At 32.1% G+C, this 12,153-nt stretch overlaps 1 protein-coding gene across 2 annotated transcripts in view; it reads left to right on the top strand.

Moving 5' to 3' along the window:
- LOC142339022 (uncharacterized) overlaps window positions 1–12,153 on the top strand; it is a 41,703-nt gene that overhangs the window by 13,019 nt on the left and 16,531 nt on the right. The window lies entirely within an intron of this gene.

Here is a 12,153-nt window from a genome sequence, read left to right as displayed (position 1 = left end):
AGAACTCTAAGTGCATGCATGGTTCCTTGCTTCGTTTTTCAAAAAAGAAAAAAAAATAATGATTTTAGTTGCAAGTGCGTAAATTTGTTTCGTTATAATTACGTTACGAAAAACCAGTTTGCACAATCAACAACAACAAATCCTTTGTCTACCAATTTTGGAAAAAAATTCCGGACTTTTTTTGAAAAACTCTTGAGTGTTGGTGTCTTCTAGCTACTTATACAAAAAAAATTAACACTGAGTCAGACGTACATCGGTTAATTCCAACTCATGCATAGTAATCTGTAACACAGTTTGGTGTGAGTTGGTGGAAGTTATCAATAGGTATATTTTGGTATAACACTTGTACCTTGAGAGATGGGAAACTATAAACAATCGAACATTTCTTTCTCGACAATGAGCACAAAAGTGAAATTTTTTAAGTTTCCATTGAAGAATTTACATTCAAAACAACTTTCTAGTAAAAAAAGTTTTCAAAAAATTGCCGTACTATTGTACATTATGTGATCTGAGATTGTGTACGTCTGAGCCCGGATGAATCATATGTAATGTAAGTGCATAAAAAAGATGTTCCTTTGAATATTTTTTTTCTTTTCAGAATACTAACTTTCATTGATTAAGTTTCACTCTACTGCTTTTACATTGAAAGATAATGAATGATTTATTGTTTAGTAGTAATGACTCATTTATAGTTTATATGACCGAGCTTCATACATTTTGAAATAATTTTAAATAATTTTTCCGCATGAATCAACTTTTACTTAGGAATTATTTCTCCGGGACATGTATATTGAGCGGATTAAAAATGACGTACAATTACACATACTGATGACGCATGTATAATTTACATTACCGACAGTAATACATTTCAAATTGTTTGCATGTTAGTTTTCACTAATGAAACAAGTTTTTTCTAAATATCTAATCTCTGGGTACTTTAAGAGGGTGAAAAATGATTTAAAATTGACTTTTAATGACTCATTTACATTTTCGCGAACAAAACTGATACTCTTCTGAGAATTTTTCCGTTAGTTTTTGCTGATTGATCAAGACTTTCTTAAAAAAATGAGTCTCTGAAGGCTTCGCTCAGAGTCTTGTATTTTATGAAGGGAAAAATGAGTCTCATTTTAGTTTGCGTAAAGTTTTAAGATGTCTTGAATGAGTTTTAACTTACGAAAATACTTTTAATGAAGGAACTTTCCCCCAATACTTGTACCTCAAGTGGAATAAAATGAACATTGACGTTAGCTGACTCGTACATACGTTTTATGGAAAGAACTAATGCAAAGTAAAGTGTTTTTTTTGTTAATTTTCACCAATGAAGGAGTTTTTTGTTTTATGAACTTTTCACTGCAACTTGTACATTAAGAGGGAAAAAATGATGTACAATAAAACTTTTATGACTCATTTTATGTTTTTTATGACACAAACTAATACATTTCAAAAAAATCTTGCGTTAATTTTCAGAAATGAACCCTTTTTTACTTGTACTTTTCTCCAGGACTTGTTCCCTAAGTAAAAGAAATGATGTACTTTTAACACTTTATTTCACATATACTCATATTTACCTTTTATGAGCAAAATTGATACAATTTTATGTTTTTTGTGTTATCTTTCAGATACAAAACAACTTCATAGAAGGAAATTTTCACTGTAACTAGTAAGCTAAGTGCAAAACGATGTACTTATGATGACTCTCACATTAATTTAGACGACACATGATGACACGTGAAACAACTTTCACATGAGAATTTTTTTGTTCTGGTCTTGTATATTTAGGAGGGGGCGATGCACAAGCAAATATTGCTGACTCATTTATACTTAATGTAAACAAAATTGATGCTTTTTCAAGTATTGTTTTAGTTTTAGCTAGGAAACAAATTTCTCTGGAACTTGTAATTTAAAAGGAAAAAGTATTAAAAAATGACCTTTTGGGAAATTTTGTATGGACGAAACTGAAAATTTAATTATTTTATTGGTAGTTTTCACTAAGGAAACAACCTCAAGCAAACAAATTTTCCGCTAGATTTGTAAATTAGGAGAAAAAATGAGGTACAAATGAACTTTTTTGACTCTTTTTTGAAATTGTTGAAATTTTTCTCTATGAATTGAACATTATGAGGAAAAAAGATGTGCAAGTTGCTTTTGATGACTCATATATCAACTATGTTAGACAAATTGATTTTTTTAACATTTTTGTAAAAATTTTCACTAACTGAGCTGTAAGTTTTCCCTAAGAAGTTTTTCTCTATGACTTGTACGTTAAGAGGAAAAAAGGACCTTTTATGATTCATATATATTCTTTATGTGTGCGCAATTGACATTTTTCAAAGCAGTTTTGCGTTTGTTTTCATTAATAGAACAAGTTTTCCTCAAATAATTTTTCTTTGTGACTTGTACATTGAGAGGGAAAAAATGATGTACATATGACCTTTGATGACTCATATATACTTTATGTGTGCAGTATTTAGGTTTTCCTAAAGTAGTTCTCTGTTACTTTTCACTAATTAAACAACTTTTGCTATCGAAATTTTTCTCTTTGACTTTTACACTAAGAGGAAACAAAAAAATGTACAAATGACCTGTGCTACTCATGTATACTTTATCTGAGCTTCATTTAAGTTTTTTAAAATAGTTTTGTGTTAACTTTCGCTAATTAAACAACTTTAATTAAGAAATTTTCCTCTATGACTTGTACATTAAGAGGAGAAATTTATGTACATATGAACTTTGATGACTCATATTTAATTTATGTGATCAGTATTTAGGTTTGCCTAAAGTAGTTCTGTGTTACTTCTCACTAATTGAACAACTTTTTTAAAGAAATTTTTCTCTATGACTTCTACATTAAGAGGGGGAAAATAATGTACAAATGACCTGTGCTGACTCATATATACTTTATGTGAGCTTTATTTAAGTTTTTTAAAAGTAGTTTTGTGTTAACTTTCACTAATTAAACAACATTTTCCTAAGACAATTTTCTCTATCACTTGTACATTAAGAGGGAAAAATTGATGTACAATTGACCTTGGTGACTCGTATATACGTTATAAGAGCAAAATTGATGTTTTTTAAAGTAGTTTTGAGCTAACTTTCACTAATTAAACAACATTTTCCTAAGACGATTTTCTCTATCACTTGTACATTAAGAGGAAAAATTGATGTGCAAATGACCTGTGCTGACTCATATATACTTTATGTGAGCTTTATTTAAGTTTTTTAAAGTAGTTTCGAGCTAACTTTCACTAATGGAACAACTTTTCCTTTAGAACTTTTCTCTAGGAATTGTGCATTAAGAGGAAAAAATTGATATACAGGTGACCCTCGATGACTCATATAATTTTGATGTGAGCAAAATTGATGTTTTTTAAAGTATATTTGTGTTAGTTTTCACTAATGAAACAACTTTTCCTTAAGAAATTTTTCTCTAGGACTTGTACATTAAGAGGGAAAAAATGATGTACAATTGACCTTTGATGACTCATACATATGTTATGTGAGCAAAATTGATGTTTTTTGAAGTACATTTGTGTTAGTTTTCACTAATGGAACAACTTTTCCTTTAGAAATTTGTCTCTAGGACTTATACATTAAGAGGAAAAAAAATGATGTACAATTGACCTTTGATGACTCATACATATGTTATGTGAGCAAAATTGATGTTTTTTAAAGTAGTTTTTGTTAGTTTTTACTAATGGAACAACTTTTCCTTAAGAAACTTTTCTCTAGGAATTGTACATTAAGAGGAAAAAAAGGATGTACAATTGACCTTTGATGACTCATACATATGTTACGTGAGCAAAATTGATGTTTTTTGAAGTATATTTAAGTTAGTTTTCACTATTGGAACAACTTTTCCTTAAGAAATTTTTCTCTAGGACTTGTACATTAAGAGGAAAAAAATGATGTACAATTGACCTTTGATGACTCATACATATGTTATGTGAGCAAAATTGATATTTTTTAAAGTACATTTGTGTCAGTTTTCACTAATGGAACAACTTTTCCTTAAGAAATTTTTCTCTAGGACTTGTACATTAAGAGAGAAAAAATGATGTACAATTGACCTTTGATGACTCATACATATGTTATATGCGCAAAATTGATGTTTTTTGAAGTATATTTGTGTTAGTTTTCACTAATGGAACAACTTTTCCTTAAGAAATTTTTCTCTAGGACTTGTACATTAAGAGGAAAAAAATGATGTACAATTGACCTTTGATGACTCATACATATGTTATATGCGCAAAATTGATGTTTTTTGAAGTATATTTGTGTTAGTTTTCACTAATGGAACAACTTTTCCTTAAGAAATTTTTCTCTATGACTTCTACATTAAGAGGGGGAAAATAATGTACAAATGACCTGTGCTGACTCATATATACTTTATGTGAGCTTTATTTAAGTTTTTTAAAAGTAGTTTTGTGTTAACTTTCACTAATTAAACAACATTTTCCTAAGACAATTTTCTCTATCACTTGTACATTAAGAGGGAAAAATTGATGTACAATTGACCTTGGTGACTCGTATATACGTTATAAGAGCAAAATTGATGTTTTTTAAAGTAGTTTTGAGCTAACTTTCACTAATTAAACAACATTTTCCTAAGACGATTTTCTCTATCACTTGTACATTAAGAGGAAAAATTGATGTGCAAATGACCTGTGCTGACTCATATATACTTTATGTGAGCTTTATTTAAGTTTTTTAAAGTAGTTTCGAGCTAACTTTCACTAATGGAACAACTTTTCCTTTAGAATTTTTCTCTAGGAATTGTGCATTAAGAGGAAAAAATTGATATACAGGTGACCCTCGATGACTCATATAATTTTTATGTGAGCAAAATTGATGTTTTTTAAAGTATATTTGTGTTAGTTTTCACTAATGAAACAACTTTTCCTTAAGAAATTTTTCTCTAGGACTTGTACATTAAGAGGGAAAAAATGATGTACAATTGACCTTTGATGACTCATACATATGTTATGTGAGCAAAATTGATGTTTTTTGAAGTACATTTGTGTTAGTTTTCACTAATGGAACAACTTTTCCTTTAGAAATTTGTCTCTAGGACTTATACATTAAGAGGAAAAAAAATGATGTACAATTGACCTTTGATGACTCATACATATGTTATGTGAGCAAAATTGATGTTTTTTAAAGTAGTTTTTGTTAGTTTTTACTAATGGAACAACTTTTCCTTAAGAAACTTTTCTCTAGGAATTGTACATTAAGAGGAAAAAAAGGATGTACAATTGACCTTTGATGACTCATACATATGTTACGTGAGCAAAATTGATGTTTTTTGAAGTATATTTAAGTTAGTTTTCACTATTGGAACGACTTTTCCTTAAGAAATTTTTCTCTAGGACTTGTACATTAAGAGGAAAAAAATGATGTACAATTGACCTTTGATGACTCATACATACGTTATGTGAGCAAAATTGATATTTTTTAAAGTACATTTGTGTCAGTTTTCACTAATGGAACAACTTTTCCTTAAGAAATTTTTCTCTAGGACTTGTACATTAAGAGGGAAAAAATGATGTACAATTGACCTTTGATGACTCATACATATGTTATATGCGCAAAATTGATGTTTTTTGAAGTATATTTGTGTTAGTTTTCACTAATGGAACAACTTTTCCTTAAGAAATTCTTCTCTAGGACTTGTACATTAAGAGGAAAAAAATGATGTACAATTGACCTTTGATGACTCATACATATGTTATGTGAGCAAAATTGATGTTTTTCAAAGTAGTTTTTTGTTAGTTTTCACTAATGGAACAACTTTTCCTTAAGAAATTTTTCTCTAGGACTTGTACATTAAGAGGGAAAAAATGATGTACAATTGACCTTTGATGACTCATACATATGTTATATGCGCAAAATTGATGTTTTTTGAAGTATATTTGTGTTAGTTTTCACTAATGGAACAACTTTTCCTTAAGAAATTTTTCTCTAGGACTTGTACATTAAGAGGAAAAAAATGATGTACAATTGACCTTTGATGACTCATACATATGTTATGTGAGCAAAATTGATGTTTTTCAAAGTAGTTTTTTGTTAGTTTTCACTAATGGAACAACTTTTCCTTAAGAAATTTTTCTCTAGGACTTGTACATTAAGAGGGAAAAAATGATGTACAATTGACCTTTGATGACTCATACATATGTTATATGAGCAAAATTGATGTTTTTTAAAGTATATTTGTGTTAGTTTTCACTGATGGAACAACTTCTCCTTAAGAAATTTTTCTCTAGGACTTGTACAGTAAGAGGAAAAAAATGATGTAAAATTGACCTGTGATGACTCATACATATGTTATAAGAGCAAAATTGATGTTTTTAAAAGTATATTTGTGTTATTTTTCACTAATGGAACAATTTTTCCTTAAGAAATTTTTCTGTAGGACTTGTACAGTAAGAGGAAAAAAATGATGTACAATTGACCTGTGATGACTCATACATATGTTATAAGAGCAAAATTGATGTTTTTTAAAGTATATTTGTGTTAGTTTTCACTAATGGAACAAATTTTCCTTAAGAAATTTTTCTCTAGGACTTGTACAGTAAGAGGAAAAAAATGATGTACAATTGACCTGTGATGACTCATACATATGTTATAAGAGCAAAATTGATGTTTTTTAAAGTATATTTGTGTTAGTTTTCACTCATGGAACAACTTTTGCTTAAAAAACTTTTCTCTAGGACTTGTACATTAAAAAGAAAAAATGATGTACAATTGACCTTTGACATTGAAAATGACGTTTTTTAAAGTAATTTTGTGTTGGTTTTTAAAAGGAGTTTTCATATTTCACATCTGATAGGTCATAAATTTTGTGATGCAATCTTAACAACTAAATATGTGTCTTAATTATTTGCTAATCGACTAATCTCAGCTCCTCGCCTTTAAAACATAGAGAAAAAATGCTTCCTGATGAATAAGGGATGCTAATCTTTAACTATGTTGGTACCTTTTCTTGATCCGTGGATGAGTTATATAGGTTGAAATGATGGCGGAGATAAATGATGGTTAAAGAAGACTTTTAACTTACTTTCCAAAAGTATTCTGTTTTGAACCACTCCACTTGTCTAGGGATTCTTGATGCGCTCTGATGATAGACAAAAAATGCTGCTCCTCTGGTTTCCAGATGTTCTTTTTTGCTTTCTTATGTCAATTTGTTTTTGAAGCGCTCGGAATTCAAACAAGGTTTTTTCCGTCTTTTGTGTCTTTGTATTCTCTGCAACCAAAGTGACAAGATGTTGTTCCACCCAACTGTTCTTCTTGACACCACTCGTTTTTCTGATAGATCCTTCAAAACTAAAAACAAAATGTTTCTATACTTTTCGGATTCCTCAAGGACCTAACTTCTTAGTATCACTTCAAACGATGATTTCTTTTCAAATGTTGAATTAACCTGATTTAAATTGCAGGAAGTTACTCTCAACTTGTGTTCTTTCTACTCGACGATTGTCTTCCCTGTCAATTGGTCTTTGCTGACAAAACAACAGTTGATGAGGTCAAAGTTTCAGTAAATTATTATCTTTCAAAATGCTTTTTTTTTGTTTCTTTTTTATATAAATTCTATTGAAGAATCAATTACTTCCTTTTATCGTGTTCGAACTTGTTGTTTTCGGATACGAATTTCGTCAAAACGTAATACATCTGAATCATATGGCTTACTGTGTAATAAATGAAAGGGAAGTCTATTAACAGTCTGAGCCAGACGAGTTCGAGTTCGAGTTTGAGTTTATGTTCTAAAAATAGCCCTTAGGTATTAATTTCATCAGAAAGTAGAACGCTTCCTACCCAGACGTTTCACATGTAGTTAAAAAACAAAATCTTCAACGTGAGTCTGCATATACCAATACATAGATTATTCACATTAGACACCCAGATTTCTGCTACTGCGCAAAAGTGTTCACTGGATTTATAGCCCTCAGACATTTGTATGCAAACAATCTTCTTCACAGGGTTTAAATATCCCTCATAAACTTATAAACTTGTGTTCTTCAAAATTGCGTAAGCAGGAATTAAGCCTGCATTCGCAATACCTATATATATAGTTTATTCACATTAGAAGCCCAGATTTCCACGCAAAAGTGTTCATGACAAATAGAGTGGATTTATAGCCCTTAGGCATTTGTATACAAACAGTATTCTCCACAGTGTGTTTATATACCTTATTATAGAGGCAAGCCAACATGTCCTGTTCAAAAAGGTAAGTCCATTAAATTTTCAGGCAATAATCTTAAACTAAAAGGGATTAATTGCCAAGAAATTTTTATCCGCGCGCATGATCGAACATGTTTGGGTAAATTGTGCCAAAAAGTGAGTTCAGGTGTACTGGTTTCTTACTACTAATATGCGTTACAGAAATATACATTTTTCATTTGCAATGTTGCAAAATATAGAACTAGATATTGTTAAGCTACAGCTGTGGGCTCAGATTGCGCCTCAATTGTCTTTGATATTATTACACCTTAGATAGTCTCACAGTTTTGATACGTTAGCAACTCTGACATTTATCTTAGTACATATAGAGAGCAAAGAGTTAACACAATTTTCATAGAAAATGCCAAAATTCCTCTTTTTAGAAAGACTAAATTATTAGGCCAGCCGGAAATTGCGTTTTAGAGCTAAATAATGGACCTGTAATTCCTGATAGCTTATTGTATGTGTCGTTTACTCAATTAAGGGTATTACTATTGCACAATTCTTGTTTAGCGGAAGCTTATCTGTTCCTGATGTAATAATCTATTTTTACGAACCAAAGTGGATTATTGGTTTTCTATCGGTTTTCTTTTGTTTTTTTTTAATAGCCGCCCTCATCTTCTCAGCAGGCTATTATAGCGCTCCTAATTTTTTTTACAATTCAAAGAATTTTTACAATTCAAAGTCTTTTTTTTAAAGATCTGTTCACACATTTTCATGATTTTTGAAGTCTAATTGGAGTAGTGATTTTGGTCACACCGAAACAGGAAGTGGAGCGAAAAAGCGAGTGGTTTTGCGGCGTGAAATTTTTTCGCTCTAATTTTAAAGTGAGTGAGAAATCGGTGTTTGAACAAAAATTCGCTTTCTCGCTAGTGGTTTTTTGTTCTCATGCGGCAATTTCACTTTGAGATTTACTGTTTTTTCAATTTTTTGGATCGGATTTTTTTCTAAATGGTTTTCCCAATCCATTCAGAGTTCATTCTAGGTCTAGTTTCTTGTTAGAATCAGATTGACATTTCTCGCTAGTGGTTTTTTATTCTCGCTAGCGGCGTTTTGTCTAGGTCTACTGTTTTGTTTAGTCACTGAAAATTCTTTGAATTGTACGTCAGGACTTGTCCTGCTATGTTTTTTACGTCGTCTAACAGATTTTTGTTTTGTCTTACCCTGACTTCTTGGAATTGACTTTTTCAATGACTTACTTCACTCAAAAAAATGACTTCTGAACTCACTTATGGAACTCTAATTTTTTTTTGAACATTTACTTATTAAAGGTCAATAGTATGCATCTAAGTAGTGTCAATCATATATGCCCTAATTCTCGATTATTAGAATCTTGAGTTTTTGATTTCGAATATTAATTTTGGGATTTTTTCCATTTGTGCCCCCGCCCCCAGTACGTTTTGCGCCCCCCCCCCCCCCAGTTGCAGAGCACGTGCCATTACATAGTAAGTCATTATGTAAAAAAAAAAATTTGCACGTGCATCTGGGGTGTGCAAATAATATGCGCCCACTAAGCTGAGGGGGCACAAACGGAAAAGATCCTAATTTGGAAAAGTCCTATTAGGTCTGTCTCCTTATAGAGCTTATGTGTCTCATAAAAATGACAGTCCGAAGCTAACCCAAAAAGTCTAGTGGTCTATCAAAGGACTTGTGGTCGATCTGTCTATTTTATTTCTATAGTTTTTTAGTATTTAACGCCACAAGCGTCTATCGCTGCTATTTTCCGGCAATCTGCCGGCTATGTTTAACTAGTTTGATTTTCTTCAGGCGTTTGATCTAGAAGCAAAAGAAGTCGTTTTTAATTGCTCTTGAACAAAGTTTATAGCAATTACTGTAAACGTTTGTGTCTTTTTTATGCAAAATTTTGCTTTTGCTTGACAATTTTGACTTTTCGAGTGACTTTTGCGCCCTTGACTTTTTGTGTTTCGCGTGATCTAAAATTCTCTCTCAATCACAATTTCAAGCAGCTGAACTCAATTGGCGGCAATTTAATACTAAAGATCAAATGAAAAGTGCGCCGAAACTGGTGTCATTTTTTACTTTGAGTCTTAATAGTGGTATATGTTAACCTCTAATGTGGTTTTTGAAGCCCACTATTTAGTCCCATTTAGGCTCCCCCCCCCCGACTGAAGCAGACTGCAATTGATTACAGCTCCCACTAGTCGTTCGAGAGCAATTCCGACGTTTAGTCGGTTATGTTTGACTTATCTCACTCAGTAAAGTTACTGTCTTTTTAAAAATTCAAATGAAGATGCAAAGTTCTGCTCAAATCGAAGAGGACGGGAAAAATGTTGGTCCCTTTTTCACTTCGACCCTGCCCCCCTTGACCACAACCTCTCACCCTACCCACTCATCCTCTCCCACACAACACCTCCATTTCCCCAAACACTTGCTTACCCCCAACCTAACCCACTCTTAATTAACCCCCCCCCCCCTAATCCCCCTACCTGATCTAAAAAACAATAAAATCCGTTTTGAATGTCGAAAGTGTATTTGAAGATTCTGTTATGTATATTTTTAGTTGTTCAGAGTTTTGGAGGTTGGCATAACATTTCCCGATAGTAAATTTAGGTTTTTGAAGTAGATCAGATCTTTGCATCGTTTCTAGAGTATTCTGGCTATGTTTTTGTTTAGCTGAGGCCATTTTGTCAATGATTTGGGCTTTGATAAATTGCTCCCGAAGGAAGTTTGAAGCAATTATTGTAAACGTTTTGATTTTTAGGCAAAGTTTTCGCTTGACCGTTTTGAGCTTTTGTTTAATAGACGCAAAGCGATAGCTGAGATTATTATTGGCCTTCTCTTAGTTTTTAGCGACTCGAAGAGGAGTATTAGTTTTCTATCGGTCTTTTGTTTTTTACAGGAATTAGTTTTGTTCATGCGGCATTTTGACCTCAGATTTTTGTTTATCGCGAGACATTTTTTGATTATGTGAATGAGTCGGCTTTGAAAAGTTTTTAACAGAATAGAGCATATAGATGACTGTTTTTAGCCTTTTGTCAAATTTGCCACTTTTTTGTAATCTGTTTTTTGTGCAAATGATTTTTAGTTGATGTGGTTTAATATGTAACCCATCTGAAATTGATACCAGTGTTTTTGAAAGCCTAACAATGCGTTTCAAGTGTAAAATGGGCACCTATTTCTCAAATTTTCAAGTTTTAATTTTTAAGTCTAATTTTCCGCTTTTCTCATGGCTCTTTCTTTTCTTGCTCTGCAAGAGGACTTATGTTCAAACGTCAATATATTGCAAATTCCTTTTGATTTTTTATGCATTCAAAGCCTCTTTCTAACGTTGGAAATTTTTTTGTTTAAAAAACAATTAAAATGATTATCCGTTTCTGACTGCTTTTGATCCAATTTTTCTCAGTTTTATTGTTAATTGCTCTCAAACAAAGTTTGTAGCAATTATATTAGTCCTGTTGGTATTTTGTGCAATTTTTTGCCTGACCGATTTTTCGTCTGACCCATTTGACTTTTTTGGTCCTCAAAAATGGGATAAACATGTAGCGCCCAGCGGTCTTTAAGTTCTCTTAGAGCCTTTCAGCTCTGCGTCAGCTCAAACTGCTCTGGAGAATTATATTTATGGTGTGAAGGCGGTTCTTAGAGGTTGAAGACACCCTCACTGTTGACCTCCCCCCCACTATTGCCCCCCACCGCGCTGTCGCCCACCACACACCACTATTGCCCCCTTCCCATCAGCCCCCCGGTGTACCCCCCCCCCCCGTGGCTACTGACGAACAACCGATCGCCAATAACACGCAATTTTATACTAGTTTTCACAATTTTTTTCAAACTTTTTTAAATTTCATTTTTCGAGTTTTTCGGCCATGGGTGTCAAGTAGCCTCCTCTAGGGTTTTGTAATAGGTTACTGCATAGTCTAGTGGTGGTGGAATGGTTTCAACATCACGAATTTTAGCATTTTTTGTCAAAACGTGCAAATT

Source organism: Convolutriloba macropyga, chromosome 5, assembly GCF_964194025.1.
Source record: "Convolutriloba macropyga chromosome 5, txConMacr16.3, whole genome shotgun sequence".
Lineage (NCBI taxonomy): Eukaryota > Metazoa > Xenacoelomorpha > Acoela > Convolutidae > Convolutriloba > Convolutriloba macropyga.
The sequence above is the reverse complement of the archived record's forward strand: the minus strand, read 5'-3'. Positions and strand labels throughout refer to the sequence as shown.